This window comes from Calliphora vicina, chromosome 2, assembly GCF_958450345.1.
Source record: "Calliphora vicina chromosome 2, idCalVici1.1, whole genome shotgun sequence".
Taxonomy (NCBI): domain Eukaryota; kingdom Metazoa; phylum Arthropoda; class Insecta; order Diptera; family Calliphoridae; genus Calliphora; species Calliphora vicina.
In genome coordinates, this window is record NC_088781.1 from 5,263,272 (window position 1) to 5,282,230 (window position 18,959).

Genomic DNA, 18,959 nt, shown 5'->3' on the forward strand with positions numbered 1-18,959 from the left:
CGAAAATAATCCGTCATATTTAAATAAAAAACAATCTTTGGATGATTTTATAATAAATAAAATTTAATATCCGTAATGAAACAATAAAACAATATTTATTCTGTAAATATATGTATATAAAAAACTAAAAAAATTAATAGAAAGTATACATTCGGTTTCAATAAACAATTTCACAATAGCAAAAAAACAATCTGAGTCAAATTCATTTCATACTACAAGCTAATTGAGAGCCTTGTTTTCGCGGCAATTTTAGCCTAAAACATTAAAAAATTAAATATAATCACTTTAAACTATTATTTTTGTCTTTAAAATGTTGTAATATGATCTAAATACTAGTAACATTTTATTATTTTCTGCTATTCAAATGTTCTTGAAAAAAAGTTTCAAAGTGCTCTTAAGGGTTAATTTAAATTGTTGTACTGTTATTGTAAATACTAGACTTCATGTTATATTTTTCTTAAGTTTCATCAAAATCGCCCAAAAAATATACAACATTTCGCTATCTTTCCATTAGATATTCCAAATATCGTTAAATTTGACCTTCGCGATTTAAGGATTAACATTTTCCGATTTTAGGAAAACTTTCAGGCTATGTTTAAAATTACCTGGACTATAATATTCTGAACAGATTTTATTTAAAATTAATAACAGTAAGGAAATTGGACTCATTCGCCAAAATATGGCCAAAAATTTAGTTTTTCTCGAAAATCGCAAAATTTACATCGCAAGTACGGAAAAACTATAAGAGGTATTGACATATTTTTTCATATTTTTATTTTCAGGGGGTACCGTTTCAACATTTCAAAAAATGTAATTCTAAGGTAGAGTGTCCCTTATATACATACATTTTCATTTAAAGCATTTCGATTTTTCAATGACTCTGATCTAGATCATTGGTCGTCATAACAGCACAACTATATTATGATTTCAATATGGTTATGGTTGAGATCATATTATGGTTGAGATCAGTTTAGACATAAAATCAAACATCTTAATTTACAAATAATTAGTTAATTTAGTTGTAATTAGAATTTTCACAAACATAAAGGGTCCTCATGTAAACGCTTAAAAGCCTCGCAAACTGTGCAATCTGTGCATTTTTACACTCTCGCAAATGAAATGTCAAAAAATGTATTTAAATTCGTTTGCACAACTCCGATAAGTTTGCGCGACAATTTAGACTCGCAAACTTGAATTTATTGTGCATTTGATGAATCAGCTGCTTTTCTTTACTTTTATTTATAAGAAATAAAAATCAAATAAAATATAAAAATTTTGTGCATGTGAAAATTGTGTAACTTTGGAACAGAATGATTGTATTAAATGACATTGTGTATGAAAACATTAACCAACAGCTAGAACATAAACAAAGTTCTCCAAACTATGTATACCACCGTTTGTTCCAAAGATTTAACTTTCATTCAACATTTTAAAATTAAAATTTATACAATTTGAAAAAAAATTATTAAAGCTTTTGTTGAATTTATGTATTTTTATTTGACAAATATAAATTTTCTGTATAAACTTGCACAAAATTGAAAAGGTGGGTTCATGAAACATGTCGCGCAAATTTGCCCATTTGCACAAATGGGAAACTTAAGCGTTTAAATGAGTACCCTTATAATATCGTTCAAAATCAATTACATTGCCAAACGAAATCATGAAATTATAAAATATGAACCAAAAACTTATTGGTGAAATCAATTTGTTATTGAAATAAAATGTATTTAACAATAAAGTAGTTTGTGACACACATTTTTGATTACATAGAACATAGATTATTTGCCGCAAACATATCGTAACCATGTCTTTTCTATATTTTATAATACACCCTACAATTTTGGGCCAGGCGATTGCTACCGGTTGTGAATCTTGGTATTTTTCTAGATAATTTGGATCTAATCATCACACAGTGTCAGATTTGTGTAATCTAGAGGGACTAAAGTCTGAATTTTAAAAACGGGTAAAGATAATTCAATTATTTTTGAAACACAGTTTTACTACGATTTGATACATTTTTGGAGAAAAATTTGGGGTGATCGTGGCAATATTACGCTTACCTCCCACACAAATGTTAAAATCAAAATTTTAATATTTATACCATACACCACCATAGTGGGGAGGGTATAGTGGGTTATGTTTGCTGATGTTTGTAATGTAAAAAAGTATTGTCCCAACATCCACCTCAGGGTATACCAATCTGCTTAGGATCACTTTCTGAGTGTATTTAGCGATGTCCGTCGGTCTGTCCGTCCATGCAAACCTTATAATCAAACTACAGGTCGCAATTTCAAAGATAATTCCACAAAATTTGGTACAAGCTTTTACATTGCCCCAAGGACGAAGGTTATTGAATTTGGTTATAATCGGTTCATTATTTCTCCTAGCCCTGCCCTATCTGAAAATAGTTAAACTCTCATAAATATCTTAGTTATATAGATATCCAAACTAAATTCAGCACAAATAAGTTTTATACAAGCCAAACTCGCACCACCAAATTTTGTGACGATCGGTCCATAATTAGTCATAGCTCCCATATAAGGCCCACTTCCGAAAATCACTTTAACTAGCATAAATTTCTTAAAAATATAGGTATTGCCATAAAATTTAAGAAAAATAAGTTATATATATGCAAAAGCCATAGCTATAAATACCGGGGTTGTTATTTATTGTACTCAATAACTTTTTTTTTAAAAAAGGAATTTTGTTTTTTTAATTAAATCCCGCTAAAACAATGAAATCTGACACTGTGCACCATAGCAAATCGGACGTAGGGGATATCAAACAAAAAGTCTTCTGAAAACAGAAAGTGAAAAAAAAAAAATTCCAATTCCAGTAATAAATTTTCTCTAACTGCCTTGCAATTAACTAAAGCAGTAAATTATTCTAAATGACAAGTGGAAAAGATAAATTCTCTAAACAACTGCAGATTGTGTGTATTTAAAATAAAATACGTACATTCATTTACAATTGTAACAAACTCCAACTCGAAAAGGTGATTCAGAATTAATCTCTCCACAATGAGTTCAAATTCATTTACGTATCCATTATATAAAATAAAATAATTTACAAATAGACAAAATTCAAAATAAAAATAAAAAAACACAAAAAGTAGTGTTTGTATTTCATATCTGAGAAAAATACACACAATCCATGTCCACATTTAACACATCTAGTTCAATAAACTCGTGTGCACCTCAAGTATCTGCTGTAAGCGACGTATAAATACATGTTGAAACATGTCATTGATTACAAAAAGCAACACAAAACTTACTGCTTACAACGTATGTACTGTATATGTATGTATTTATATTTACTTTGTGTCACTTGTATTATTTTTTTCTCATTGTGCTTTATATGGAATTTCAACGGTAAATAGCACCTGCTTTTTGTCTAAACTCTAACAAAGTATCCATATATTTCAAATGCTTATTTGAATTTACCTACAACTATGTATTTAAGAGTGTGATCGTGTTTTTAGAGTAACATGGGGGAAGTCAATTACATTTAAATTAGTCCAAAATTGATAGGAACTGCTTTTTTGGTGGGTAAATTTAACTTGTCAATCAAATTCGATGTGTAATGAATGCAATTGATTTAAAACTTTTATTACATTTCAAGGGGTTTATTTTTCATTAATCCCTTAGAATTTTCAACTGGGTTTTTCCCTTGTTATATACATGTGTTATTTTATTTAGGAGTAATAAAAATAAAATTATCAATATTTAGCTGCACATGCCTTTTAAATCAAGCTGAGTTTTTAGTGATCCTTGCCGTGATCATTAAACATGTTTATGAATGTATAAAACTCATATTAGACTTGACTTTTTGGCCATCGTTTTCTATTAATGGTGTTTAAAAGTCGGTGCACACAGCAGGATCAGGAATTCCTTAACACATGTTTAAATTTTCCAAATTTAATGGACTTTCCCTTTGGCACATGTTTATCGCAAAGGAGAAACAACAATTTTAAAGAGTGGATGATCTTAGAAACTTGTATGAAAACAGTCGTATGTGATATTGTTGTATTTTTTATTATTTTACGAGGGTTGCTAATAAAGTGTTTGGTCTTCTGTCTAAGACAGTTTAATGAAGAAATGTGATATAATTACATAAATTAAAGCAAACATCGATTATCTAAATATTCACTAAATAAATATTTATTAAATCACATCATTCATATAATTAGCAGGCAGTATTAAACACTAAACATTTCATTCATGCTTGATTTTAATGCTTTAAGGCAAATTTGTTTTGTTTTTATCGCTTCTTTTTGTGTTTAACAAATTAGTATTTAATTATTCTTAAACTCTAATACGTAAACATAAACATTAATATGCTCATACTCATAAACATTAGCTACAGAAAGGTATAAATGTAAGATTTTAGAAGCCCTTTATTAAGATGCTTTATCTGGTTGTATTTTTATGTTTAAATCCAGTTTTTACAATACAAATTTTCTCACCATAAACTATAAGTACAACGATAAACATGATCATCCTCAGATTTGTATCCGCCGTACTCTTAGAGTTTGAGTTTCTGTTAATTCCACCATCATAATCAACATGACTTTGCAGAGGTCGTTCGTTAACTTTTATTTAAGCTACAAAACAAAAGTGTGAAAGAAACAAAACAAAATAAAATAAAAACAAACTGATTTTGAATGTTTTGTCTAGGAAACCAAAAAACATCTTGTTAAAGTTCAAAATATCTATGAATGAATGGGAATTTGGTGGTAAAATGAAGTAGTAAGTAGATTGTTTCTCTGTTTATTTAAATTGAAACTCAGGAACATGCTCAATTTCCGTTGAATCAAATGATATATTGTACCATTCATAAAGATACATAAAAAATTGTATAATAGTGGAAAAAATTTAAAAATACACTTCATAGATACAGGTAATAAACTTAAAAATTTAGCAGGGGCTTGAAATGATAAATTGTTTTAAAGTCAAAATTTCATATGTGAGAAATTGATTTTTTTATTGCGAACATCGGTTTATTCGGATGGTTTCTAAGGGATGATCTCTTATATAACTTATAGATTCAAACGAAAATTAGGGTTCGGAATCGCCATAATATTGTATGACTTAAAAATGCGGGATTTACAATAGATGGAGTATCTTTCTTTTATTCTTACTTAGTTATTGAAAATGTCGAATTTTGTGCCAACAAAGCGTCATATGCGGGAAGTTTTGCTTTACTTCTTTAATTTGAAAAAAAGTGCCGTTGAGGCACACCGATTGCTTATGGTGAATGTGTTTCAACGTGTAAGAAATGGTTGGTGAGGTTCAGAAGTTGTAATTTTGACACGGAACTCAAAGATTGCCAAGGCCAGCCAAAAAAGTTTGAAAACAAAGAATTGGAGCCGTTACTCCATGAAGATTTTTGTCAAACTCAACAAGAGCTTGCAAAATCATTGGGAGCTTCTCAAGCAGCAATTTCAAAACGTTTGCGAGGAGCAGAATTCATCCAACTACAGGGAAATTAGATACCATACGAATTGAAGGTGAGAAGTCTTGAAATACGATTTTGTATGTCTGAAATGCTGCTTGAACGCTATAAAAGAAAATCATTTTTCTTTTATAGTGTTCAATGCAACTGATTCGCTTGAGCTTATAAAATCATTGGGAGCTACTCAATCAGCAATTTCAAAACGTTGCAAAGAAAACCATTTTTGCACTGATTTATTACTTGCGGTGAAAAATGGATCCATTGCGATAACTCGAATCGTATGTGAAGCTCAGCCAACCAGCCGAATCGATACCAAAGTCAAATATCCATGGCGCTAAAGTAATTCTCTGTATTTGGTGGCACCGAAGGGCTGTTATGAGCTGCTGAAATCAGACCAGATTATTAAAGGGAACCTGTACCGAACGCAACTGATTCGTTTGAAGAACCCCCAGAATATGCGGCCAGACATGAAACCATAATATTCCATTGACATGTTGTAATACCTGTTAAAATCTAGAAATAAGTTGTTTTTAAGTTTTGGCTCCCCCGCCTTATAGTCCAGACCTTGCCCCGTCCGACTACTATTTGTTTCGATCGATGCAGAACTGAGTATCCGAAATTATCTTGATTTGGCGCGGAATCCATATGTTGCAAGAAAGATGGGAAAAGGTCAAAGCTAAAAATGGCCAATACTTTGAATAAATTTATATTGTACATTAAACATTTATGATCGAGGACATTTGTATTGGGGCTAGGTGAAATAATGGACCGATTTCAAACAGTTTCTGCTTCGTTCTTGGGCCGAAAAAATTGTATTTGCCAAAATATCCTCAAAATTGACAAATGACATTTGTTAAGACCAATCGTTGTTTTTGTAGAACTGACACCACCTTGTATGAATTCGCATTGGACTGGGTGTTGGACAAATATAGACCACAAAATCCGAAATTTTATAATTTCACTGCGCTATAATTTGAAGTTTATATTCTGCTTACAATTTTGAAGCAGTCTAATATTTGAATCAATTTAATTCCTTAAAATTCTTGACAAATTATTCAAAATTAAACACTTTTAAAGCTCTGCCTTATATTTTTACTATATTTGTTAACGATATTTTTATTTACAAGCAAAATAAATGGTAAATAAAATAAATTATGAGATGAGATAGTTTTTGTTCGCTATAAATTAAAATATTTTTCAGATAATAAAGGTTCATTGAATTTTATTGCGGATGAGTTTGATTGTTTTCAAAGTTAATTTAAATGCAACAACGATTTTTCTCAATGTCTTTTTTGTTTCTAATTTTAATGAGCCAGTGTAGGCAGTTGAATTTGAATTGAATTAAATTTGAGATACTCGTATTTATTGTAGTATTTCCTATATTTTGAAAATTGACAAAGTAAGCGTGGGATTTTTTGTTAAATATCTGTCTGTCTTTTGTAAAAATTTCGATTTAATTATCTTTAAAATCTAAAACAAATCATACACTTGGTTGTTGATAATTAAAATAATTACAAGTTTAATGTTGAGCATACGAATTAAATACTTAAAGATACAATTTAAATGTTTTTCAATTTATTTATTTAAATTTCTCTTTCAATTGTTTTACACGCAACGACGATATTTACTCTGGTATTTTTCGGTGAAGTGTTTTTGTATTGTATTTTATGAAAATATGTATATATTTGTTTTAAATTTAAATACTTTATGTTGTTGCCATTGTTTTTGTTATAAAGTTTTTGATAAAAGTCACGTTATTTGCATTTATGTCAAAAGTAGATTCATGCATGTTTATAAAACGACTATTCTTCTTCATTCAATTTGTTTAACTTTTTTTCTTGGTTTTGTTTTAAATTTTTCTACCTTTACCACTTTTTTTTTCGTTTTGTTTTTGTTTAACAGTTAAATGACCTCACGTTCAACCGGGTATTTAAGAAACAAACAAACAGAATACCGCAGAGAATACACTTAATGACAAAAAATAGTTTAATGAAGAAATTTATATAGATTTTTTAAATACTATATGTAAATATTGGGTGTATGACATAAAAATGCGGGATTTACAACAGATGGCGTATATGAACATTATAGAGCTTCGAAAATATCGAAAATTTTGTACCAACGAATCGTCATATGCGGGAAGTTTTGCTTTACTTCTTTAATATGAAAAAAGTGCCGCTGAAGCACACCGATTGCTCACCAAATGTTAATGTTTTTCATTTGTTTCAACATGCTAGAGATGGTTTGTTCGTTTCCGAAGTGGTGATTCCGACACCGAAGACAAATATCGCCCAGGCCAGCCAAAAAAGTTTGAATATCAAGAATTGTTCATTATTCCATGAAGATTGTTGTAAACCTCAACAAGATCTTGCAAAATCATTAGGTGCTATACAAGAACTAAGTTTCAAAACGTTTACGAACAGATGGATTCATCCAAAAGTAGGGAAATTAGGCACCTTACGAATTGAAGTCGAGAGACATTGAAAGACGATTTTGCATGTCCGAAAAGATGCAATATTTTTGAAACTTTTTCCAATTTTTTTTGAAATATTTCAGTTCATAATAATCGTGGTTAATTATATTGAAAACCAAGTTTAAAACTGAAACATTTTGATGCTGGTTATTTTTTGTCGTCGTCAGTATTCGACTTCTAATGCCACAAATAAAGTGTTTTTAATCATAATATACAAGTACGTGTATTAAAAACAAAACTCAAAATCTTTATTATTTGTCTTTCTTTAAGAAAAATTCGTTTGTTTGCATTTCAATTTTGAATTTTTTTTCTTCCTCATGGCTACAACAAACATAAATACTTCAAGATGAAAACCCCCAAAAAAATCATTTCTAAGTTGGAAAATTATTTATATGCGTTCTACACATGTAGGGGACATAATATTGTTATGTTTTCCAAAAAATCTCCAAAAAAAAGAAAATAATGTTTAGAAAGGTGTTTTTTGATCTTTCTTCGTATAAACAATACAAGTATTTTTCATTTCTATTTTATTACATGATTGTTTATTATAATTGTAGTAATTACTGAAGTAGTGGCAGTTGATGACGAAAATTTATTGTTTTATTTGGATTGTTTAAAGAAAGAAAAAATGAAGAAAAGGTTGTCGTGTCATTCACCATACGAGTACAATAATAAATACGTTATAGTCATATTTAAGACGTCTTAGCGGCATGAGATAAATGACTTCGAAATTGTATTTTGATTCATTAAGATTTATTAGAGAAAATACATACATTACATTATAATAATGAAACATGAAAATAACGCTAAAGAGAGACATTTATGCAGAGTCAGTTTTTCTTCTTAGAAAAAGAAAATCTCTTTTAAAGAAACATTTTTTGTAATTTTTTATTTTAACGAGAATCTTGAGGGGTTTTATTTTTTTGGAGGAAAATTTTAAGATACAAGTCTTATTCTTTATAAGTAAGAATTATATATAAATCAGACCAATAATGTGTATACAATGAATACTAAAAATGCACAAAAACGTGAGATTTATTAATTTTAGTCCCAAATTTTAAAAACAGGTTAACCGAGTGATAAAAACCGGATAAACCGGTTAACCGAAAATCAACATTTTAAATTAACCGGTTCGCAAAAAACCGAAATTTCGAAGAAAAACCGGTTTTTCGGTTAACCGGTTATCCGGTTTATAAACACTAGTCATAGCCCAACTTGGGTTTTTAATGAATGAAAAATTTACCACTCCCACTTTTACGCCCACTTTTTTCGATTTATCTAAAACCGGAAAACGGCTACATCGATTTGGTTATTTTTTTGTTTAAATGATCATAGTAGTCCAATTTAAGATTTTACTGAAAGACAAATTTACCATAATAAGCGTTTAATCAAGAATAGGAGCTCGATCTGTGATCACTCATATTTCTGACAAAAATTCCATTTTTTATATAAAAACTCAAAATATCAAAATTCGCTAATAACTTGGCCAATAAGCGTTTAATCAAGAAAAGGAATTCGATCTGGTATCACTCATATTTTTGACCAAAGATCGATTTTTTATATAAAAACTCAAAATATCTAAATTCGCTAATAACTTGGGCATTAAGCGTTTAATCAAGAAAAAGAGCTCGATCTGTGATCACTTACATTTCTGACCAAAATTCGATTACTTATAAAAAACTCAAAATATGTGCATTGTTTTATAAGTATTCTGTTGTTGGAAGACTTAGGTTTTTGACAACAAACTTAGGTTCTTTGTCTCTCAGTAGCGCTTCTATGTATATTTTATTCTATATCCTGTATGAATAAAAATTATCATTCAATAATACGTTTTTTTTTTCTTTTTAACTATTTTTACCCTTATCAAAACGCTTCTCACAATTTCACAAATCGAACACAAGCATTTTTTTAAATTGGGCAGGACAACGTCTGTCGGGTCAGCTAGTATCAAAATAAATATTTTATCTCAAAAATTTTATGTCTTGAGTTACAAAACATTTATTTTGATAGAAAATAAAAAAAAACAGAGAAAAAATATAGTTTTTTTTACACTTTTTTAAACAAAAATATAGTCACAGTAATTATTTATATGATAGTGGTAACCATAATATGGTAAAGTTAAGATTCACATGATTATCGCAATCATAAATATGATTGCAGTAAATAATATATGTAATGGCAATATTTTCATGTTTATAAACCTTTGATAAATTTTGAAAACTGTTTATGAATATGGGGGTTAAAGTCAACTATCAGGATTGTCACGCATTTTGATCGGAATGGTTTCAATTCCGTAGTTTTATTCCGATCGATTTCGTTTTAGGTTCTTCAGTTTCCGTGTAATTTATTAATTCCAAAAATATTTAATAATTCTGTATTTCTGATATTAATTTGACTGTGTTTTTTTATATTGAAACAAAAGTGAAGTTTTTGGTGCAGAATTTGATTAAACATTTTAGAAAAACAAATAATTTCAATGAAATATCAATTCGAAAGAAATTTTCGTTTTACTTTTTCTGAAGAAGCGTAATACTGAATTAATTCCACTTCCGATCGGAATGGAATTCTGTGACAGGCCTGTATAATTCAATTGCTTGACACTGAACTTCATTTCAACTAGAGATTTTAGCTCCATTTCATTTTCAATTTACTAACATTCATGCCTAAGTTTACGCCTTATATTACTGGACTAAAATTCTAAAGAACAAAACAACTCCCCTAAATAGTTCCCCAACTAAAATTTAGATTATGGCATTTTTTCTTTAAATAAAAATTATTTTTTATAAATAAAAATGTAACAAAACACTAACAATAAATATTTTGTTAAGTAATAGAAAATAACCAGTTTTTAAATATTTAACACTAGAAAGAGTTCATTCATTCATGAGTTTTAAAGGTATTAATAATCTTTTATGCGGACGTGCAAATTTAATTGCCAAAACAAAATTCTTTTCAAGGTTAAAATTTATCACTTACTTTTATGGGTACGAACGAGTAACTATTGTTGGTCTTCACTAATTGTTGGCAAACATACAACATTTAGATACATAATACTTATTTACTACTTGAAGAAAAAAACAAAAGCTAAAACTACCTGTTTCTACCTGTCAATCAGTCATATATAGAGATCATTTTAAACGAGGTGTGCGGTTATCATAAATATTAAATATTATTAGTTTTCATAGAATTTATGGGTGAAAGAAAAGATTAAACTGATTTAGTTCAGCAATACAAATCGTATTAGAGTGTCACGCTTTCCACAATCAGTATGTGTTACTTACTTACTACACAATAAGTAACTAACTACAATATTAGCTGTAATGTCCACCAACTAACCCACCGCGTAAATAATTGTAAATATTGACAACTTTACAAAATATTTTTGAAAAAAGGTCAAACAGAGATAGATAACAGTAACTGTTTTTTATTGTTCATACTTGAATGTATTACTGTGAATTGGAGTATTTATTTTCATTTCTTAAGGTGTTGATTTTGTAAATATTTTTCGTAGTTTTTGGTTTTGTTTTTCTTTCATATCTCTTTTAGTGGGTTCTGTCAAAATGTTAAACAAACTATCTTTTTTTTGTTGAGAGATTCACTTTTATTACTTTTTCGTTTGAAATTCGATATGAATCTTGCTGCTGCCTTAGTTGTTTTTGCTTCACTTTTGTTTTGTAGTTTATTTATATTTCTTTTTGTTTATTTGTACGAAAATATTTGTTTGAACCCCTGATATTTTCAATTTCAATATTATTTGCTGTATACTTGCACTTGAAACACCAATGATCAGCTACAGCAGTGCAAAGGGTATATTTAGTTGGTAATTACATTAGTACGCTTATATTGGACTTCCAGACTTGCTTTAAACTACGGTTCGTAACTCCCAAATAAAATCAGTGCTACTATGGCCTTGATCTATTGGAGTATTTTCCAAGCGATTATGCTTTTTGTATATTGTTAAAAAGATCATTCAATATAACTAAATTAAATTAATCCGATGAGGCCCTGGTATTTACACTCAAATAAATAATTATACAATGAGTAATATTCAATTCAAACCCTTGATCGTGCATATATCTAAAACCAATGATCTTTGCGATCTTTTTAGGAAGTAAATATCTACTACATGAAGTAGGGTAGAAGGGGGACCATAAGCCACTTTTTTTTTGTGGCGATCTCAAATTAAAACCACAATACATATTCTTAATTTTTGGTTTGTTTCGGATACGTTGGCTTTAGTTTTGATCATCATCTTAATATACACATTTTTTTAACATTTCTAGACTGACCAAAAACGGCAAACCACCCACCCATGGGGTAAATACGTCAAAGGGGTGGGGCAGATTTGTTATTTGTAAAATAAAACAAAAAAAAAATCAAAAAATATAAACGTATTCTACTGTTTTACTCCTTAATTCACAAATGAAAGTATGATAAACTAGATATTTATTGTTTACTAGTTGACCGTCCCGGCTTCGCCCGGTAGCATTTACTAATGTTAGTCCTTCAAGTTTCTCCAACCTACATACACCTGCCTGTTCTTATTTATTTGCAAATAAAATATCTAAATTTGTACTGCATACTTTAGGGCGATTTTTTATTACAGTTGATATTTTCAAAGCTTGTTGAAAAACCAAAATAATTACTCGGTTTTTAAGTTACCTTCTACCCTATTGGAGGTGAAACCAAATTCTTAACATTTCGAAATTCTTTCTAGATTTCACTTTTTGTGCTGTATTATAGAAAAACATGTAGGGTGTTCATTTAAATCGTTACTTATCTGTCATTTCATATTATTTCAGATACGTTGAAGCACTAACGGTTTTATTACAAATAAATAAAACCCAAAATGTGTTTTATTTTTGTTGTTTGCAGTTTTTTTTTCAATCTCGATTGCATTTTGAAATTCAAGTACTCTATATGATTTATCAACTCGACAAATGTGTTTGTTCCGAGCTACTTGAAAACATCTAAACTACATTTATTTTATTTTATTTAAACAATTGTTTGTTAAGCGAGCATGAGAATACGTATTGAAAAAGGTTAAATTGCATTTGAAATGTCCAAACTATTGAGTTTTATTTATTTTAGAAAAAGGGGTTTCAGTAAACATTTCAGAAAATGTGTTTACTATTTGTTATTGTTATTATAACGACGCCCGCCTAACTGGTAATTAAGGGAAAAAAAAGGATATTTTTAGAAGTTGAAGGTAGTGGCAGTGACGATATGCAGTATTAGGTTAAATAAAAACATAAGGAGGTGGGGAAATTTAGCAGCATCGAATTACTATTAGTTGGAAGCTTTATTTTGAATTTTAGGTTTTACTAAAACCGGAGTAACAATTCGCTTGTATTTTATAAATAAATGGAGGATTCGTTAAAGAAATTAAAATTTTTTCAATTTCACTGTTCTTATCTATCTATTTTATATTTCTACTACAACATTTTCGAAATAATTAAGTTCACAATCCAGACTTTAATATATTGTCAAAAGGTTTTATTTTCTAGAAAAAACTTCAGTTAGGTTAGAGGCTAAATGATCTTGGCGATATGTCTTGCGATTAAAAGAGGGGTTTCTTGGACTGCACGCTTTTAAATAACGTTCTTGAGACATGTGCGAACTGTTTGTACTTTCGCTGTTATATTAAGTTCCTTTATTAGTTTGGTTGCATCTTTGAAAGGATAAATCTTTTGACGTGAAGCTGTGTCAGAATAATTAATTGTTTTGTGAATCATTTTGTTAGAAGACCCAACCAATTGACCAACTTCTCTATATGATTTAACATCCGATATTAGTTTTTTTGATTATTTCTCGGTTCTCCCCACTTCAGTGTTTTCCACCTCCCATTTTATTTAAAATATTTGCTTTTCGTTAAACTTTATGATGGAAATAATAAAAATAAAAAAATATAAAATAATATTTTTAGTATTTAACATCTCCTCGATTAATAAAGTAATCGAATTTATAGTTTATTTCTTTGAAATGTTTATTAATCATAAAAATTACGAAGAACTTCTTAATGATTTCTAAAAAATATTAATAATATAAATTTACTTAACGATTTTCTCATTAATTTTCGAACAAATAAATAATTATTTCTCTAATCATAAATGCGTTTTCTTGTTCAAATGTACATAACCATGAAAAAGGAATTACAATTTTGTAATTTGATATTCTCGGCATGTGCATTAAAAACCTTAGAAATCTCTATTTATAACAACTTTTTTTTTCTAACATAAAGATTTTTATTTCAATTCAGGTATAAAAATATCTATCTAAAAATGTGTTAATGATTCTTGAGGTTCGAATAACGATGCGTGTGTGTGGCATAGAAAACAAATGTAAAATAGAATAGAGCTGAGTAGAGCAGAAAAAATATTGATAAAAATTTAAATGTACAAAATAAAATAAACAAACAGCAGCTGCAGACAACATTTATTTTATTTTTCTTCCATGTTTCTTGACTGGTCTTATTGAAAAGAAGATCGAAGACAAGACAAAGAAAGGACCAAGGCAAAGAAAATTGTTTAGAATAAACTTACACCAACCCAGCACAATACACACACACATTCATTGGTTTTAACATCCTTGCACGCGAGTCCTGTTCTCTTTACACACACTTTCTTTCAATAGATAAATATCAGGGCGAATGACCTGTTTAATTTTGTATGAATTTTTGTTGTTGTTGTTTGAGGCCAGTAACAGGATCATTTAGGTGAAACAGCTGCTATTGTAGTCTTATTTGGAATTGTTTTCAAATTTAAAGAAATAAACCGCCAAAAAGGGACTATTTTATTGTTTATATTAAACGGTCATGATGTTAGAGCTGCTGGTTCATTAAACAATTTTCTTGCCAAATTTAATTTATCATTTTTCTTTGGAATTTTCTTCTTTTGAAATTAATTTTCTTTTAATGAAATTAGTTAGATTTTCAAATAATTGTAAACTGTTTGTTAATTAAAAAAAGGAATGAATTTTGCGCTATGAGTAATATGTTAAATAACTAATAGAAAGGATGTCATTCTACATTCTTAATGGTTTTTAATAAGAAAACTACACGTAAAGAAAATATATGATTGTGATGACCATAATCGAACAGATTCTTAATAAATTAAATATCGTCGTGACATACCTACCGAACGTGACAATTCTTTGTCGCAAAAAGTAGTAGAAATATTACTTTTTTTAAAAAATAGTATTATAAATACTACTTTTTTTACAAAATAGTAATAGAAATACTACTATTTGAAAAAATTTGTAGAAAATCTATTTTTTTTTTAAATTTTAGTAAAAATACTATTTTTTTCAAAAAATAGTAGTAGAAATACTACTTCTTTTAAAAAAGTAGCAGAAATACTATTTTTTTGAAAAAAAAGGTTATACTACTTTTTTTAAAAAACTAGTAGATATACTACTTTTTTTAAAAAAGTAGTAGAAATACTACTTTTTAAAAAAATAGTAGTAGAAATACTACTTTTTAAAAAATAGTAGTAGAAATACTGCTTTTTAAAAAAATAGTAATATAAATACTACTATTTTTAAAAAATAGTAGTAGAAATACTTCTTTTTAAAAAAATAGTAGTAGAAATATACTTTTTTTAAAAATTAGTAGTAGAAATACAATTTTTTTTAGAAAAGAAATACTACTTTTTTAATAAATAGTAGTAGAAATACTACTTTTTTTAAAAAATAGTAGTAGAAATACTACTTTTTAAAAAAATTGTGGTAGAAATACTACCTTTTAATAAAATTGTAATAGAAATACTCCTTTTTAAAGAAAGTAGTAGAAATACTACTTTTTTTAAAAAAATAGTAGAAATACTACTATTATTAAAAAAGTAGTAGAAATACTACTTTTTAAAAAATAGTAGTAGAAATACTACTTTTTAAAAAATAGTAGTAGAAATACTACTTTTTTAAAAAAAAATAGTAGAAATACTACTATTATTAAAAAAGTAGTAGAAATACTACTTTTAAAAAAATAGTAGTAGAAATACTACTTTTTAAAAAATATGTAGTAGTAGAAATACTACTTTTTTTAAAAATTGGTAGTAGAAATACTACTTTTTTTAAGAAATAGTAGTAGAAATACTACTTTTTTAAAAAAATAGTGGTAGAAAATTAATTTTAGTAAAAATACTATTTTTTTCAAAAATAGTAGTAGAAATACTACTTCTTTTAAAAAAGTAGCAGAAATACTATTTTTTTGAAAAAAATTTAAAGGTTATACTACTTTTTTTAAAAAACTAGTAGATATACTACTTTTTTTAAAAAACTAGTAGATATACTACTTTTTTTAAAAAAGTAGTAGAAATACTACATTTTTAAAAAAGTAGTAGAAATACTACTTTTTAAAAAAATAGTAGTAGAAATACTACTTTTTAAAAAATAGTAGTAGAAATACTACTTTTTTAAAAAAAAATAGTAGAAATACTACTATTATTAAAAAAGTAGTAGAAATACTACTTTTAAAAAAATAGTAGTAGAAATACTACTTTTTAAAAAATATGTAGTAGTAGAAATACTACTTTTTTTAAAAATTGGTAGTAGAAATACTACTTTTTTTAAGAAATAGTAGTAGAAATACTACTTTTTTTAAGAAATAGTAGTAGAAATACCACTTTTTTAAAAATAGTAGTAGAAATACTACAATTTTTAAAAAAGTAGTAGAAATACTACTTTTTCAAAAATAGTAGTAGAAACACTACTTTTTAAAAAAAAGTAGTAGAAATGCTACTTTTTTTAAAAATTGGTAGTAGAAATACTACTTTTTTAAAAAATAGTAGTAGAAATACTACTATTTTTAAATAAATAGTAGTAGAAATACTACTTTTTTAAAAAAAGGTAGTAGAAATACTACTTTTTTAAAAAATAGTAGTAGAAATACTACTAATTAAAAAAAATAGTAGAAATAGTACTCTTTTTAGTAGTAGTCGAAATACTACTTTTTTAAAAAATAGTAGTAGAAGTACCTACCACTTTTTTCCCGAACTTTTTTGCTTCTGTTGCTAGATTCGAAAAAAAACTTTGGATGCAATCGATTTATTCCAAATATATGTATGTAAATGTTCTTACATAATATGTTCTACGTCCTGAAGGCACAGTTGCATAAGTTTTAGAAATTAATAAGATGCTTCAAAAAGTTTTAAATATAAAAAATAATAAGATTATGAAAATAATGTTTAAACACATGACTATGGCTTGAAAATCTCAAAATCCTTATTTCCATCTGTCTCCCCTTTTTTCTTTGTTGTGTATCGTTACAGTTTTTACAAAATGTAAAAATTGTCATAAATTTTAGTTACATCCGACCGATTACAAACAACACTCTTACTTATTGTCTTGTCTCAGTTTTTATTTTGTATTTTACTTCTTATGTTGTCATTATTTAGACACAATACTCAAAGGAATTTCTTTAGCTGCAACGCAAAACAATTGACAAAAATGCATCTGTCTCTTGAGCCGCACTTATTTGGACCAATATCTAAGATAAGAAATTGAAATAAGAAAAAACACAAACCAAATACAATTGATACAGGTTATGTAACATCTGTCAAGGAGCATACTGGCACAAACATATAGAAATTGAAGAATTCAATGCAACACGACACGCTGAACATATTGTTCTATTGTATCTAATATTTGACAAAAGACAAAAGATTTTTGGTAAAAGGTGTTGGTGAATACTCGTATTTGAGAAGATAAACAATTTATGTCATATTTTTAAATGTAAGAATTGTAACAATCGTATGAATTTTGTTTTGAAAAACAATATTTGGCTAACAATTTTAATTAATTACTTGTAAGCCATACATAAACCTTTCAAACCTTATATTGTATTTCGTTTTAACTTTAGTGTTGATTTCCTTAAACAATTTCATCTTCTATGAATTGAGAAGCACCGTTATAAAGAATGAAAATTAAAACTGCTTAAAAAACTAGTTTAATATGAGAAATGTGTCTGTCTCTCTGCCTGTCTATAAGTTAGAAAATATTTTAGTTGGATCATTAAACCTTTTGCAAAACAAACTCACACTTACACTCAATCACAAAAGTAAAACTTGTCGTTACCATATTTTGTCAATTCATATAGAAACATATCTACTTGAGCAGTACGAGAGTAATAAACTGGTAGCAAGCTGAAAACTTTAACTCAAATGTATTTACGATCGTTAGTATTTATTTATTTCTATAGTACGTGTACGTGTATTTAACAGATGCAAGATGCTCTGTTTTCCACTTTTATTATTCTTTTTGTTTTTAGTTTTAACTCGAAAACCACAACACATTCATTGTCGTCTTCCACTGCAAAGTGTAATTGAAACTTCAAGTTAAAACACAAAGACAATGGCTTTAACTAACTACAACAGCAACGATAATAATAATAACAAAATACAAATAATTAGACGTTCATATGTTTGTATAATAAGAGATAGACGGACTGATAGATGGTCAGAGTTAGTTATGCTTTTTATTTAGTACTTGTGTATTTATAGTTTCTTCAACTTTTAGAAAAAAAATTATTTGAAATTTAAGGTATTTCTTGTTGTTGATATATTGATTTTAGTGAATGCATTCTTTTAACTAAAATCATTAAAAAATCCAAGTAGTAAACAGATTCCCAGGTCTCATTAGCTTTGGATTACTTTGCTTCAGATCTAAAACAAGCGAGAATTTCACATACAAATTCCAAATTTTCTCTAATCGCAGAACCTGTTTTGTATACCCTAATATAATCTAAATTATTTTGCAAAGTGAATTTTTCGCTCCAACCTTGGTATCGTAAATAGAGCCAAAAATCTAAAAACTTCCATTTTGAATTTTGGAAAAGTTATGATTTGTATGACTTAAAAATGCGGGATTTACAATAGATGGCGTATCTTTTGTACGCGGTTTTTGTTTTTAATAACTTATATGTCATTTATTCGCACTTAGTTATTCACCCTTATTCTACTTGGCGTCGTCGACATCGTCGTCAATATTGAGTCAAAAAATGGTATGTGTTTCTCCGAAATCGATAACAATTGATAAC